Raw genomic sequence first — 18,311 nt, 5'->3', positions numbered from 1 at the left:
CACTTCACTTACTCCTTCCACTTTGCACCTAGACACTGAATGATTGTAAATGTATTAAATTAGAAACAAATTTATTAAAGTTATGAGAATGGAATGAGGGGAATTATTGAACAGGAGTAAAAACATATTTCAGGAAGATTAAGCAAGTGTCCAAAGGAGAAAAAGGCAACAAAGGAAGGAAATTTTGTTTCTTGTTGTACTTTGTTCTTTTGTTTGCTTTCCATGGAGAAATGTCGTAGAGTTGATAAATTAACAAGTCAGAATAGGAGGAGGGGAACAAAATGAGATAATTGATCAAAAACTACAACAGCATAGCTGCACAAATCAATATCTCCAATTATCAGAGCATCTGTGCTTGTCCCTGGACAGGCACATACCAACTAAGTAAACTGAAAATTCACCCAGAGGAAACTAGAATTATAAGACTGGAAGTTATCTGCTGTCACACTTCTCTGAAAGTGTTTTAAGCAACAACCATGGGATCTTTTCATAAATATTTGCAGTCAAGATTTGGGGCAGCACAGTTCTCCTGCAGAAAAAGGAACATTAAGTCAGCTGCAGTCAGCTGGTAACTGCCCTGGGCTTGAAAATCCAATAAGACTTCACTTACATCCCTGGTATCTAAGGGTTCCTCCACATGGATGCTCTCACTCCACAAGGCTGGTTGGGGCTTCCTCACAGCATGGTGGCCTTTGGACAGTGGGCCTTTGTATAGGGCCACTGGTTTCTAATTGGTGAAGATAGAAAGTGCAGCAATTTCTGCTGTATTCTATTGGTCAAACAGGGACCATGGATGGAAAGCCCAGGTTCCTGCAAGAGGAGAAACAGACTTTATAATTAATAAAGTCAAGGAAAAGTCATATTGCAAGCTAGCAGGTGGAATGAAAAATATTTTTGTTACCAATTGTGGAAACACATATCCTGCCCTTTGACCACAATTCCTTCCCTCAGGTAAAATACACTTACCCCTCTCCCCAAAATCTCATGCTATTATAGCATCGGGCCCAGCCTTGAGGACCAGGATTTCTTTATCTACATTGAGTCAAGATGAGAATAAGTTTCTTCAAACACAGTTCTTTGGGTCCAGCACCTTCACTTCAGAGATATATGAATAAAAACCAAAAAGGTGTCTTCTCTCTTCTCCCACTGTCAGCCAACATAATGGGGAAATGGAGACAGGATAGCTGACGTAGACTTTCTCATTCCAAAAGCAGGGATAGGAGGCACCCAACAGTCACTTATCTATAACAACTTTAAAATCCACTGAGCTTATGTCATCAATCCCTACCGCTCTGTGGACAAGGAGGGTCTTTTTTTTTAAAATTTTTTTAATTTTAAAATCTTTAATTCTTACATGCATTCCCAAACATGAACCCCCCTCCCACCTCCCTCCCCATAACATCTCTCTGGGTCATCCCCATGCACCAGCCCCAAGCATGCTGTATCCTGCGTCAGGCATAGACTGGCGATTCAATTCTTACATGATAATATACATGGTAAAATGCCATTCTCCCAAATCATCCCACCCTCTCCCTCTCCCTCAGAGTCCAAAAGTCCGTTATACACATCTGTGTCTTTTTTGCTGTCTTGCATACAGGGTCGTCATTGCCATCTTCCTAAATTCCATATATATGTGTTAGTATACTGTATTGGTGTTTTTCTTTCCGGCTTACTTCACTCTGTATAATTGGCTCCAGTTTCATCCATCTCATCAGAACTGATTCAAATGAATTCTTTTTTATGGCTGAGTAATACTCCATTGTGTATATGTACCACAGCTTTCTTATCCATTCATCTGCTGATGGACATCTAGGTTGTTTCCATGTCCTGGCTATTATAAACAGTGCTGTGATGAACATTGGGGTACATGTGTCTCTTTCAATTTTGGTTTCCTCGGTGTGTATGCCCAGCAGTGGGATTGCTGGGTCATAAGGTAGTTCTATTTGCAATTTTTTAAGGAATCTCCACACTGTTCTCCACAGTGGCTGTACTAGTTTGCATTCCCACCAACAGTGTAGGAGGGTTCCCTTTTCTCCACACCCTCTCCAGCATTTATTGCTTGCAGAATTTTGGATCACAGCCATTCTGACTGGTGTGAAGTGGTACCTCATTGTGGTTTTGATTTGCATTTCTCTAATAATGAGTGATGTTGAGCATCTTTTCATGTGTTTGTTAGCCATCCATATGTCTTCTTTGGAGAAATGTCTATTTAGTTCTTTGGCCCATTTTTTGATTGGGCCTTTTATTTTTCTGGAATTGAGCTGCATAAGTTGCTTGTATATTTTTGAGATTAGTTGTTTGTCAGTTGCTTCATTTGCTATTATTTTCTCCCATTCAGAATGCTGTCTCTTCACCTTGCTTATATTTTCCTTTGCTGTGCAGAAGCTTTTAATTTTAATTAGATCCCATTTGTTTATTTTTGCTTTTATTTCCAGAATTCTATCTATCTCTGCTCTCATGGAGTGGTTCTTCTCAGAGGGTGATCTCACGTTCCATTTTATGTTGCATAAAGCACTTCAGGTGAGTGGTTTTCTCTGCTTGTGTCTTGCCTGTAAAAGTTTGGGGCCCCAGCATTTGTCTCTTTTCATTTTAAACTCAAAACTTGCACAGTTACTATAAAATGAATGTGTCTTTCCCGTATATCAAGTTACAATGTATTCCACATCCATTCCTCTACTGATGAGCACTTAGATGTTTCTGTATCTTGGTTATTGTAAATAGTGTTGCAATGGATATGAAAGTGAAATTCATGTCTGACTATGTGATCCCATGGACCGTAGCCCCTCAGGCCCCTCTGACGGTGGGGATTCTCCAGGTAAGGATACTGGAGTGGGTTGCCATGCCCTCCTCCAAGGGATCTTCTCAACACAGAGATCAAATCCTGGTCTCAAGCATTGCAAACAGATTCTTTACCAACTGAGCCACCAGAGGGTGCATAAATCTTTTTGAATTAGTATATTTGGTTTCTTTGGATAAATACCCAGAGCAGTGTTGCTAGATTATATGGTAGTTCTATTTTTAATTTTTTAAGAAAGCTCCATACTATTTTCCATAATGGCTATACCAATTTGCATTCCCACCAAGTACATGAGGGTTCACTTTTCTCCACATACTTGCCAATACTTGTTTTTTCTTGTCTTTTTTATAACAGCCATTCTCTCATACTGTGATTTTGATTTGCATTTTCCTTAATATTAGGGGTGTTAAACATCTTCTCATGTATTGTTGGCTATATGTATGTCTTGTATGGAAACTGTTTATTCAGGTCCTCTGCCCATTTTAAAATTGGATTTGTTAGTTTGTTTTGATGTTGAGTTGCATTATTTCTTTGTATATTTTGGGTATCAGGCCCTTATCAGATATATCATTTGCAAATATCTTCTCCCATTCATTAGGTGGCCTGTTGGTTTTTGTTGATAATTTCCTTTGTTGTGCAAAAGCTTTTTAGTCTGATGTAATCTCATTTGTTTATTTTTACTTTTGTTTCTCTTGACTGAGGAGACATATCTCAAAAATATTGCTAAGACCAATGTCAAAAAGTTTACTGCTAATTTTATTCTAGAAGTCTTATGGTTTCAGCTCTTACATTTAAATCTTGAATCCACTTTGAGTTTATTTTTGTATTTTGTATGAAAAAGTAATCCAGTTTGATTCTTTTGCATGCAACTGTCCAGTTTACTCCCACATCATTTTTTGGAGAGACTGTCTTTTCCTCATTGTTTATTATCACCACTTCTGTTGTACATTAATGGCCCATGTAATTGTGGGTTCATTTCTGGGCTCTCTGTTCACATAGATTTTCCTTGACCTACACATTTGTTTTTGTGTTAGTACCATACTGTTTTGACTATTGTAGTTTTATAGTATATAGTTTGAAACCAGAGACATGATGCCTTCTGTTTTGTTCTTTATCCTTAAGATTGTTTTGGCTATTCAGGGTTTTTGTGTTTCCATAAAAAAATTAGAACTATTTGTTCTAGTTCTGTGAAAAAAAAAAAGTGCCATGGGCAAGTTGATAGCAATTGCACTGAATCTCTAGATTGCCTTGGATGGTCATTTTGACAATATTAATTCTTCCAATCCATTAACATTGCATATCTTTCTGTTTTGTGTCATCTTCATTTATTCCCCTCAGTATCTCAATTTTCTGAGTCCAAACCTTTTACCTTCTTAGTTAGATTTATTTTCAGGTATTTCATTCTGTTTGATACAATTGTGAATGGGATTATTTTCTTAATTTCTCTTTCTGATAGTTTATTGTTAGTGTAGAGTCTTCACTTTCACTTTTCACTTTCATGAATTGCAGAAGGCAATGGCACCCCACTGCAGTACTCTTGCCTGGAAAATCCCATGGATGGAGGAGCTTGGTGGGCTGCAGTCCATGGGGTCACAAAGCGTCAGACATGACTGAGTGACCTCACTTTCACTTTTCACTTTCATGCATTGGAGAAGGAAATGGCAACCCACTCCAGTGTTCTTGCCTGGAGAATCCCAGGGATGGGGGAGCCTGGTGGGCTGCCATCTATGGGGTTGCATAGAGTCGGACACAACTGAAGTGACTTAGTAGCAGCAGCAGCAGAAACACAACATATTTTTACATATTAGTTTTTAATCTTGCAAGTTTACCAAATTCATTGATGAATTCTAGTAGTTTTTTCACAGTGTCTTTAGGTTTTCTATGTACAGAATCATATCGCCCATAAACAATGGCAATTTACTACTTCCTTCCCAAATGAATTCCTTTATTTCATCTTGTCTGATTACTATGGCCAGAGCTTCCACTATTATGTTGAATAAAAGTGGCGATAGTGGGCATTCCTCTGCCATAAAAAATTTCTGAAAAATCGTCATGTGCACCAACCTGGTTGGACATAGAGGGTATTATACTAAGTGAAATATGTCAGAAAGACAAGTACTATATGATTTCACTTATATGTAGAATCTAAAAAGCAAAATGAACAAATATAAATGAAAAACAAAATGAAACAAAGTCACGTTCACAGAAAATGAACTAGTGGTTGCTAGATGAGGTGCGACAAGAAATAGGTGAGGGAGATTAGGAGGTATAAACTTTCAGTTACAAAACAAAAGAGTCACAGATATGAAACTGAAAGTGTGGAGAATGTGGTCAATAATTATGTTATATTTTTGTATGGTGACACATGACAATTAGACAGCACGGTGATCATTTTGAAATGTAGAGGAATACTGAATCACTTTGCTGTGTCCCACAAATTAACATATGTTAAAGGTCAGTTATACTCAAAAACAAGTAAGCAAATTAATAGAAAAAGAGATTAGATTTGTGGCTACTGGAGCCATGTGTTAGGGGGTGGGGTGGATTTGATAAAAGTAGTCAAAATGTACAAGGTTCCAGTTATTCCAATTATAATATAAATAAGTTCTAAGAATGTAATATACGACATGATAAAGATAATTAGCAATGCTGTATGTTACAAATGAAAGCTATTAAGAGAGTAAATCCCAAGAATTCTCATCATAAGGCAAGCATTTTTTTCTATTTCTTTACTGTTTTACCTATATGAGATGATGGATGTTTATTAAACCTGTGGTAATCATTCCATGATGTATGTAAATCAAATAATTATGTTGTACACCTTAAACTTATATAGTGCTCTATGTCAATTATATCTCAATAAAATTAAAATAACAACAATGTGAAAAAATAAAGATTTATAATGCATTCCAGTAGACAAAGGCCACATCTACAAACATCTCCAAGACAACATCCCTCTACTTTAGTTTGTGAATCAGAGTCTTGTGGAACAAATTACTTAAGATTCTTAGAAGCTCTTTTGTCAAACTGAGAGGTCAAAACACTACCATTTTCAATTTCCTGAGGCCTTAACAAAGGGTCTTCCAGGAACGAACATCCTTGACTTGAATTTGAGGTCACATTTTACAGGAAAACACCTAGGTTTGATCTTGGCTCTATATCCAGAGAGCCCTGGAGACTTTGTACTTTGTACAGGTCAAGAAGCTGACAATGAGAACCAGTTTTATTATTTACCCTGCAAGTCCTAAATTAGAAATAGTTCTTAATTCTGTCTGAAAATGAAATGGCTCTTTTTTGTTAATTTCTCTCAACTTGCTTCAAAATATTTACTTAAATGAAGTCAGTTAACACTGTCAATATTCTGCTTGCAAACACCCACAGCTGGATCCATGAGTTAGATACATTTCTGTCTTCCATGACAACACAGGGGCAGTGTTGTCTCACATTCCACCAACAACTGAAACAAGTTGAATTTTTTTTCAGCCTCCACAATTTCCTCACTGCCTTGCTATTCTCCACAATAGGCTCTTGACCATTTTTGCAAGTCTTCACCTGTATTTGATCATTAAGTCAAAAAATCATTTGTAAGGTTTTTGTTAGCGCAAGAGACACTGATTTTATTACAGTTGATTGCTTGTTCCAGTGTGATTCATTGACAGCCCCAGCTGCTGCTCTTTGAGTCCACCATGACTAGCCCACTTGCTACTCATGGCCAGTAATTGAGTGTGGCAGGGAAGCTACGGCAGGTTCATCTATATGGCAACATATAGTGATTTAAAATCACAACCATTTTATTTTTTGATAATTCTTTGGATGAGGATTTGAGCAGAGATTTCTCAGGAGGTGCTTCTGCTTCATGCAGTATTGGCTGGAGTCAGTCTCTCAACAGCATTTCTGCTGTCTGGGCTGAGAAAGAAGATCTAAAAAGTCAATTCACATGTTTGGCACCACTGTGCTCTTCCATGTAGACTTTTTTCTTTTTGTCGATAAAATGGCCTTCCTCATGGTCATCTCAGTGTATTCAGACTTCTTATGTGACCTTTCATTTCCAAAAGACATTATTGTAAGCAGTGAAGGAACACACTACAGACCTACCGCTCAGCCAAGAAGTTATACACAATCACTTATGTTGCATTCTATCAGCTAAAGCAGCCCCAGCACATTTTGATGCAAAAGAGAAACAAATTCCACATTTGATGGGAGTGTGTGTGTTATATTTGATGGAAATACAACACCTGGATCTCCTGCGTCAGGGAGAGTCACTGATTGACATCCACAGCTGCTGCACCGTGAACCAGCACGATCCACACACAAAGGTCACGCCACCACTATCCTCAGGCGCCCAGCTAGTGACAGAGTGACACAGTGAGGGAGGACTGTCCTACAGGATATGGGAATTCTCAGGCAGCCTGCTTTGAACTGTGAGCGCCTCAAGAGCCTGACATCAAAGTTGCCCTCCTAAACAGGTTCCATTCTCCAGCTCCAGAAGAATGAATACATTTTCTGGCTCTCATTAATACATTGGTTAGTTCAAATATGTATGTGACTTTGGGAGGGTGACAATACAAGTTTGTTATTCCTTTAATCAAAGGAAGTTTGATTAAGTTTAAAAGAAGTTAACTAGGAAAATGAAAAAGAAGAAAAAAGCCTAAGAAAAAAAACAGAGAAGGGGAAGTGCCCAACATTATTACTACGGTTTGGATTCCTAACAAATGAGAGTTTGTATTATAAAATTATAGGTATAAATTGATTGGAGGATGATTAGCTGGGCAGATGGACAGTGCTTGAATTTTTTCACCCTTTCCTTTAAACCTGAAGTTCCTCAAGACAGGCTATTGGGACTGGCAGACTGAAAAAGAAATTATTCACTCTCTTACAGAAGTGCGCATATTACTTTTATGAATACTTTTTAAATAGGAAAGTAATTACTATCAAGAAGAAATGAGGAAAGACCAGCTGGACTCAGCAGAAGTCTGGGAATGCTCCTTTCTTCTGTCTAAGGTATGGCCCCCCCATTCCAACAACAATGGTGATCAATCTAACCTTACTGGCTTTCAGTTAACAGAGAAGAACAATCCCAGCTCCATATTGGATCTATTCCGTTAGCACTAACCTTTGTGCCTATGGTCATTCTGGCTCTGTACTTTTGTAAAAAATATATATATATATATATATATTGCCTATAGGCTGAAATATACACAACAGCTCATTCTCAAGGCTTTGACTCTCGGGTTTGACCTCTAAAGGTACAACACTTTTCATTCATATAGATATGAAAAGTTGTGGAACAGAGAATAGCACTTTTCCTGTTAGAGGTTTATAGGAACATTGTGACCAGACCTTTGTGGACAGCTGCAAGAACAAATGATTCTGGCACCAAGAAGTTTGCAACAGTGGGACACATCTCCTCTTGAATAAGATAGTTATTTGGGATACTAGTCCAGCATCTTCTTGGTTTGCTGGCTATCCAAATAAAGTTACTATTCTTTGCTCCAATACTTCATCTCTCAACTTATTCGCCTGTCATGCAGTGAGCAGTAGGAACTTTGACTCTGTAACATTAGTTTTGTCATCTGTTCAGGGTAGGGCTGGAATATCTCCCAGGCTCTTTTCAGTTCAATGGTTTAAGATTATTAAAACTCCATGTGGACTGGGCCATTTCTGCTTTTAATTCTAAAGCTGTAATCAAATTTCATGTAGATGCGATTAAAATGCAATCTATCTAATATATGTGTGTGTGTATATATATATATATATATATAAAATCAAAAATAAATAATCACAGCACCTCTAGCAATTACACTGCACTAGTCATAGTCTATGAGAAGAGCATGGCAACCCACTCCAGTATTCTTAGAGAATCTCATGGACAGAGGAGCCTGGAGGGCTAGAGTCCACAGGATCACAGAGGCAGACATGACTGAAGCAACTCATGCACCCATATTCTATACAGCCTCAACTGAAATTCCAATCTCATGAGTAGAGAGTACTCTTTCTTTTTTTCACTTAAGTGTAAGAGGCAAACAAATGGAGTAAGATAGAACATCTTTACAACCATAAAAATCCTGTTATTGACCTAATTAGCTTACACATAAACATACACTCATTCAATAAACACCACCAAATTTATGGGCAGACATGCTATATAAAAGTTCCAAATGTTTCTTCTTTAAGTGGAATGTTTTGATATTGATACATTTTATTTATACATTTAATTACTCACAATTTTGAATGGAAAATGCTTTGGATAACATGAAAATCTTAATAAAACTAAATACCAGACTTCTGTCTAAAGAGATGATTCCTTATATAGTGAGAAACAGGGAAACAAAGGGAACGGAAGCAAAGGGAAGAGAAGGGAAGGAAAGGGAAGGCTTTGCAGTGTCTTACACCAGGCTGCCATCATCTTTACTCCCACATACTTTTGAATAGCACTGACAGTTGTGTACTTTCATGTCTCAGCAGCTGTGTTTTGTTATTCAATAAAATACTTCTTTGCAATTACTGATCTTCTAATTTTACCTTGAAAGAGCATGTAAATGAAAAAAAAAAAAACAAGAGCAACACTGGTGGAAATAACTCAAAAGCATAATTTTTTTTTATATTAAAGACACTTGAAAGAAAAGAATTGGAAATGTTCAGGAAATCTGTTTCCACACCTAAAGCGATGTGCAAAAGAACACATCTGAAAAGTAGAGCTATGATTCCAAGTTGTGGTTTAACATCCAGGATTTCATAGGGTTATTAAGTATACCACAATATCTGTTAAGTACTGACCTTTGCCACAGAAACGTGGCATGAACTGGTCTCTTCAGGAAGCATACAGCAAGAGAACCTCTGGTTTCTGTCAGATTTATGCTGAATATTGAGCTGATCAAGCTGGGTTTATGGTAGCTATCCAAATATAGACTGTGGAAAAACACGACAAATTATCCTTAAAAGGGAAAAGTGGAGTGATATTAATTAAATGCTCTGAAAATTAACTTTCAATTAAGCCATTTTAATGAATTTTCTGGTGATTAAGCAACTCTTCACTTAGTTTACCATGTTATTTCAAGAAAACCCAAATAATTTATAATGATAAAGGAAATAAGAAGCATATCATAAACAAAGACATGCGCTCTGGATGAGATTTTATATATGATAACCTTTTCCTGCTTTAAATTCTTCAATAGCTAACTTGGCATCTAAGCAGTACTTACTATGGCAAGCACTCTTTTATAGGAGGTATGTATAATATCATTCTGTTCTCAAAAGTACCATATGAGGTAGCCAGCATTATTATCCACATTTTTCATATAAGGAGACTAAGGCTCAGGGAGGTAAATACCTTTTCATCAGTCACACATCCTCTCAGAGACTTTGGCTTAATATACAAGACCTACCTTGACGCGGCCCACGGTCTCCTTGGGAGCCAGTCTTTTCTTCTTCTCAAATCCTCAATGTCACCTATGCCAACCTACTTCAGTTCCTTTAACCAGTGATACCTTCTCAAGGTCATCACTATTTCCTTCTCACTCGGCCATAATTACTTTTGGAAATGCCAAAGGGCCCCTTCATTGATCTTTCTTTGCTGACTCCTTTTCCTGTGTCCTGCAATAAATACACTATAGTTTTCTCTGTCACTGAACCTATCAACTGAACTTTAAATTATCTATTTATCTTTTCTGAGGTAAAAAATTGTCATCTTCTCTGAATCAGATTTTACAGCTCGTCAATTGTACAAAATCCATGGGGTTGCTAAGAGTCGGACATGACTGAGCGACTTCACTTTCACTTTTCATTTTGATGCATTGGAGAAGGAAATGGCAACCCACTCCAGTGTTCTTGCCTGGAGAATCCCAGGGAAGGGGGAGCCTGCTGGGCTGCCGTCTATGGGGTCACACAGAGTCGGACATGACTGAAGCGACTTAGCAGCAGCAGCAGCATTGATTACTAAATTCACTTTAAACCTATCCCAGCTTTGAGCATAAAAAATTCATAGCATGCACAGTGCGGTTGTAATGTAGAAACAAAAGTATGTATTAAACATATCTATCCCCCACAAAAAGAGCACACCATACTATGGTGGAAGTAGCTAGTGCCTGTTTGATAAGATTTTTAAACTGACTAAATGAAAATGAAGAAAAATAAATTATTTCTGCCTTCATCTTGAAATGGCTATAATAATCATGAACAGTTGTTTGATATAAAGTAATACCAGATCTACTTTCCACCTTGGACAAATGTATTTTTAAATATAGAGATTTTCAATTAACACACAAGTAGTAATAATGTTGTTTCCCCATTATCACCTTGAAATATAACAGAATGAGATGAATGGTATAAAATTTAGAAAAATGTACAAAATATTTAGAAAAAATTTGAAGAAAAGGACATTGCAGTTTTCCTGAGATATAAATAATTTTGCCAAACCCTAAATGCAAAAGAAAGCCTTAGGTATCTATGAAGCACCTAGACATCAGAGGAAAGATTAGAGTAAGGAAAGAGAGCTAAAAGACTAACTAGATCTCTGGAAGCAAAGTGTATCTTAGTAATTCCTAGGTACAGTTTATTATGAGGTTTATGTGTGACTTATAGAAATGTTGATAAAGGAAACCAGTTCCTGATTATACCAGCAAGCCTACTTAGAGAATTGGATGTTTAAATGTTTCAGTACCTAAGGCCAAAGTCTGTCAAGTTCCAAGAAGAAGAAATAATTTGTGTGAAATACCTTCATATGCTCGGGAAATGTGCTCCTAAAAAGGAGGGGCACCAGGGAAAAAAACAACTTTCAAGAGTAGTTGCCCTTAATAATAAATCTTCACCAATGTGTTATATCATCTAGGTTAGGTTAACTGAGTCCTTTTCCTTTAACTCCAGAAAAGGAAGAGATATTGGTAATAACTGGGAAGATTCATAACTACAATAACACACTTCACAAACATCTTCAAACTCTTAAGCCATATTTCATAAGATAACAGCTATTACCATGAGTCTCTCATAACAGAGAAGACAGATCGCAAAAGGAGTTAAATAATCCATCACCCACTTGGTCAGTACATAACTGTGTACAAGTACCATTTTGGCTAATTAATTATTGTTTTAGTTCCAAGATGAGTCTTTTACTCTTCAATCTCAAATTAAAAAATTTTTCCACTCTCTTTTATTCTTTTCTAAATATTCTTTTCTAAATTATCCCTTAACATGATCTTTCCACTGGTTTTAAATTGTGACTTTTATAGAGTTACTGGGTTTATATGCCTTAAATATTTAAAGATATGAATCTAAACCTGGCCTAAGAATTTGCCACATAAATATGAACATACTTATTTAAATTAACAATAATTCTCTGGAATGCAAAATGACATGATTACTATTACTATTACTATTATCTAGATGGCTAGAACAAAGATTTCTGTCCACAGCATCAAATATATAGCAATCATAATTTGTTCCAATTATTTAAATGATCGTCTATTTTGAGACATTTGAAGTCAGGAAACTGTAATGACCTGAATTTTCCTCTTGTTTTTCTGGATCTAGACGATTTTTTACCTTAGAAGAATAGAACCAAAATACATCAAATCAAATATTAACATTTCTATATAATTACTTCATGTTTATTATAATTTTAAATTTTAAAGAGTATGCAGTGTAGACAAGGCACATATTATTAAGGGAATCAATGTAATAAATGGCAGATCCTATTCAGGTTGTAAAAAATACAGAGTAGAACCAAATGACAACTAGTAGTGATGTGAATGACTACGTATGATCATCTCGGCATATATTTTATGATACTTCCAAATTCATCAAGCACAGTACCCTGAAAAGCAAATCTATAAAGACTATACCAACGGATTCCTTTACCCTCTGGCTTCCGCTTGAGTTGAGCCAACAGAAGACACTAGGAGGAGAACAGAGGTTAAAGAAGAGCGTGAGATAGACTGAATAACAGCCCCTCAAAGATATCCACATCTTAATCCTCAGAACCTGTGAATATATTACCTTATATGGAAAGAGGGTATTTGTATGGGGAGAACTTTGAGATTGGAGAATGTGTCTGTACTACCCCAGGGAAAGGGAAAGTGTTGGTCACCTAGTCATGTCCGACTTTTTGCAACCCCATGGACTGTAGCTGCCAGGATCCTCTGTCCATGAAATTCCTCAGGCAAGAACACAAGTGGGGTGCCATTTCCTTCTCCAGGGGATCTTCCTGACCCAGGGATTGAACCTGGGTCTCCTGCATTGCAGGAAGATTTTTTACTGTCTGAGCCACTAGGAAAACCTGGTGGGCTCAGTGTAATCACAAGGTTCTTTATAAGAAAGAGACAGGAGGGCTAGAGAGAGAGAATGAAGGCAATGCAAGGACAGAAGAGAGGTCTGAAAGTTAGAGAGAGATGTGAAGATGCTACCCTACTGGCTTCAAGGATATAGGAAAGGGCCAAGAGCCAAGGAATGCTAGTACCCTCTAGAAGCTGAAAATGGCAAGGAAACAGATTGACCCCTGAATTCTTCAAGAAGAACACAGCCTTGCTAACACCTTGATTTTAGCCCAGTAGGACCTATGTAGGATTTCTGACCTACAAAATTGTAAGATAATAAATTTATGTTATTGCAATCCACTAAGATTGTGAAGACTTGTATAGCAACAATAGGACACTAATACATAGAGCAAGTACAAGCTGTTTCTTCTCTCAGATCCCTCCCTGCAATTTTGTCATCAGCTGAGTGAGTTCCTCTAGTGAAGGAAGGCCTCATCACCTATCAGATGGCCCTCTTCATGCTGCATCTAGCTTCCATGGGGTCAATTACTTCATCCCCTCCCCTGTAGGCCTCAGGGTCAACCTGCAAGACCCTTGTTGGTTTCTTTAAGATTGGCCCAAACATTAAGACTGGCAAGGAAGTAAACTGTCTGTTTCCTGCTGAAATCCTAAAACCCTGAAACATGCAACTGAGTCTTGAACAGAGACTTATCCAGATTTAGTCCTGCCAAGCATTACTCCATGCACTTTATTTATGTGTCTATTACCATTTATTCATACGGTACCATATACATCTGTTTAAATTCATTCTTTCAACCTACGTGTATTGATCGTCAGCTATGTGCCAGTCTTTGCACTGTTACTGGACATACAATATTGAGTGAAGGTAGGCAAGAAACTGCCCTTCTACTGCTTTCAATTTTATGAGGACATCCACATCCACATAACTGAATCTGGATGCAGACCTGATACTCTTCACAAAAATTAATTCACAGTGGATCACAGACTAAATATAAAATGCAAAACTATAACCCCCCTAGAAGATAATATAGGGTAAAACTTAGCTCACCTTTGACCCGGTGGGTGACTTTTAGATACATCAAAGACAGTTCATGAAAGGAATAATTGTTAACCTGGACTTCATTGAAATTAAATACTGTGTCAATCAGTTCAGTTCAGTTCAGTCGCTCAGTCATGTCTGACTCTTTGCAACCCCATGAATCGCAGCACGCCAGGCCTCCCTGTCCATCACCAACTCCCAGAGTTCACTCAGACTCACGTCCATCGAGTCAGTGATGCCATCCAGCCATCTCATCCTCTGTCATCCCCTTCTCCTCCTGCCCCCAATCCCTCTCAGCATCAAAGTCTTTTCCAATGAGTCAACTCCGCATGAGGTGGCCAAAGTACTGGAGTTTCAGCTTTAGCATCATTCCTTCCACAGAAATCCCAGGGCTGATCTCCTTCAGAATGGACTGGTTGGATCTCCTTGCAGTCTAAGGGACTGTCAAGAGCCGATGAAAATAAAAGCCACAGAATGGGAGAAAATATTTGCAGAAGACATGTATAATAAAGAAATGTTATTCAAAATATACAACAAAACTTTCAAATCTCAACAATAATAAAACAAACAATCCAAGTTTAAAAAAAATATGGCCAGAGACCTTAACAGATATCTTATCAAAGAAGATATAAAGATGGCAACTAAATCTAGAAAAAGATGTTCTACACATTGTATGTCAGCAGGGAATTATGCAAATTTAAAAATAAAAAAGATACCAGTACATGTCTATTGGAATGGCCAAAATCCAAGATACTGACATCACCAAGTGCTGGTGAGAATACAGAACAACAGGAACACATATTTCCTGCTGGAGAGGATGTAGAATGGTACGGCCACTATGGAAGACAGTTTGGTGTTTTTTTTACAAAGCTAAACACACTCTAACCATGCGATCCAGCAGTTAATGTGTTTTGTGTTCTTTCAGATTTGAAAACTTGTCTTCACACAGAAACCTGAATGCATAGATTATTATAGAGGCTTTATTCATAATTGGCAAAAGTTGGGAACAACCAAGATGTCCTTCAGTAGATGAATGGATTAAAAAAATAAAAGTGGCACTTTCAGACAATAGAACATTACTCAGCACTAACAAGAAATGAGCCCTCAAACCCCAAAAAGACATGGAGAATACTTAAGTGTATATTACTAAGTGAAAGAAGATAATTTTTAAAAGCTACATACTGCATGATTCCAACTATATGAAATTCTGGAAAAGGCAGGACTATGGAGATGTAAAAATATTAGTGATGTCAAGAGGTTGCGGAGGGTAGTAGAGGGGTGAGTAGGCAGAGCAGAGGGGAATTTTAGGGCAGTGAAAATACTCTGTGTTACACTGGGAAGGATGCATGTGTGTGTGTTAGTTGTTTAGTCGTGTCCGACTCTTTGCAACCCCATAGGCTGCAGCCTACAAGGCTCTTCCATCTGTGAAATTTTCCAGGCAAGAGTACTGGAGTGGGTTGCCATTTCCTTCTCTGGAAGGATTCATACATATCATCATTTTTCCAGACTCATAGAAGTGAACCCTAATGTGAACTATAGACTTTGAGTGATTATGATATCCTAATGTAAATTCATAAACTATAACAGATGTTCCAACTATGGGTAGTGTTGGTCACAGAGGGGCTGATGCATGGGTGAGGACAGTAGCTAAGAAGGAAACCTCTGTACCTTCTCAACTTTGTTATGAACTCAAAACTTCTGGTGGTTCAGTGCTAGAATTCTCGCCTGCCACGCTGGAGGCCTGGGTTCGTTTCCCAGCCCATGCAGCCATAGCGTCCCCTTTCGGGCTTCCCTGGTGGCTCTGAGGTTAAAGCGTCTGCCTCCAATCCTGGAGATCTGGGTTCGATCCCTGGGTCGGGAAGATCCCCTGGAGAAGGAAATGGCAATCTACTCCAGTATTCTTGCCTGGAGAATCCCATGGATGGAGGAGCCTGGTAGGCTACAGTCCACCGGGTCGCAAAGAGTTGGACACGACTGTGTGACTTCACCTTAAAAAAAAACCAACAATAATCTACTCTTTTTAAAAAAGTAGATACCATTAAGACCCAGATCAGAGGGCTGTTTTGAGTCATATACATAGAGTATTTAGATCAGTGCCAGACAAGTAAGGGCTCAGTGTGTCTTAGGTATAACTATTATTATTTGCCTTAATTGCACACTCATTTTCAAAAGCAAAGCATGAATAAATGTTTATTCTACAAAGTCTCAAAAACTCAGACAAAGAATGGTCAAACAATGAAAAGAAATATATTTAAGTAACATAAAATATTTCCAAAAATATATTATGTTGTTACAAAAGTAATTGTGGTTTTGCATTGTTGAACTTTGCCATTTGATATTGGAACACATTTTAAAATAAATGTGATTATCTTATATATCATTTTAATGCACATTTCTCATTTTTTTGCCAATGAATTATTACTTGCTGTTTATATTTATTTTAGACTACAGAATTGAAGTTAGCCAAAAAGCAAATTTGAGTGAACTTTTTATTCAAGTCCCCCCCCCAAAAAGTGAAAGTATTAGTTGCTCAGTCCTGTCTGACTTTTTGTGACCCTATGTACTATAGCCCACCAGGCTCCTCTGTCCATGGAATTCTCCAGGCAATAATACTGCAGTGGATTGCCATGCCTTCCTCCAAGAAATCTTCCCAACCCAGGGATTGAACCTGGGTCTCCTGTGTTACAGGTGGGTTCTTTACTGTCTGAGCCATCAGGGAAGCCCAAAGTCAAACTTGCACCAAAAAAAAAAAAAAACAAAACCTCATAGTCACTGTATGATGATCTGCTGCCGGTCTGATCCACTACAACTTTCTGAATCCTGGCAAAACATTGCATCTGAGAAGTATACTCAACAAATCGATGAGACGGACTAAAAATGGCAATGCCTGCAGCCAGCATTGGTAAACAGAATGGGCCCAGTTCTTTTCCACAACAATGCCCTACTGCATGTTACACAACCAATGCCTCAAAAGTTGAACAAATTGAGCTGCAAAGTTTTGCCTCATCCGCCGTATTCACCTAATCTCTTGCCAGCCAACTACCACTTCTTCAGTATCTCGACAGTTTTTTGCAGGGAAAACCCTTCCTCAGCCAGCAGGATGCTGAAAATGCTTTTCAAGATGCTTTGTTGAATCTCAAAGCATGGATATTTATATTACAGGAATAAAGCTTATTTCTCATTGGCAAAAACTGTTGATTGTAATAATTCCTATTTTAATTAATAAAGATGTGTTTGAGCCTAGTTATAATGATTTAAAATTCATGGTCCAAAACCACAGTTACTTTTTATTCAACCTGATGCATCTATCAAGCCATAAAATGAAATAATCTTTTTTTAAAAAATAATTTCTGTTGTCCAAGTTAGCAATACAGAGGCACTTTAGTAATGGTAAAGATGTTTCCCCAGTCACCATTACAGAATTTGGAACAACCTGAGTTGCAATAAGGATAAACTTATGGTTCTTAAGTGTACACTTTCAAACTGTTTTAAAATTCACTTAATTAAATGAGGGCCTACACTGCAATGCAAATATTATAGCTTTATCTCCAAATACTCTATCTAGATCAAAGTGTTTCTCATATATTGTCATGAGCTGTTATAATAAGAGTAAATCTGTTATCCAGGCCTATGAGTAGAACATTTGTGCAAAAAGGTAAAATAATATAAAAGCAAAAGAAGAAAGCAGCATTCCTAGTTTGAAAGAGGACAGAAGGAGGTGAGCACTGGGACCATAAATCTCCTTTAGGTTGAATTAATTGTTTCATTTATCCAGAGGTAAGTCAATAAACTAGCTTTTTCAAAGTGCAGGAAAAAAAATTAGGTATAAGATTCCTGTCAAGTGCATCTTCAGTCATTTTTTTTTATGTTTCCACAAGATATATTGCAATCTCCTTTTTTGTTTTAATTTTTTCTCAGAGTCCCAGGTCAGATTTTATCAAGATTCTCTTTTGTGCTATTTATAGAAAAGAAGTGTGAATCAAACTTTACAAACATTCCCAACCCAGGGATTGAACCCAGGCCTCCCTTACTGCAGGTGAATTCTTTACCAGCTGAATCAGAAGGGAAGCCTAAGAATATTGGAGTGGGTAGCTTGTCCCTTCTCCAGCAGATCTTCCTGACCCAGGAATGGAACTGGGGTCTCCTGCCTTGCAGGTGGATTCTTTATCAACTGAGCTCTCAGGGAAGCCCTATTCAGTGAATAGCT

This window comes from Ovis canadensis, chromosome 5 (assembly GCF_042477335.2).
Source record: "Ovis canadensis isolate MfBH-ARS-UI-01 breed Bighorn chromosome 5, ARS-UI_OviCan_v2, whole genome shotgun sequence".
NCBI lineage: Eukaryota > Metazoa > Chordata > Mammalia > Artiodactyla > Bovidae > Ovis > Ovis canadensis.
Note: the sequence above shows the minus strand (reverse complement) of the source record.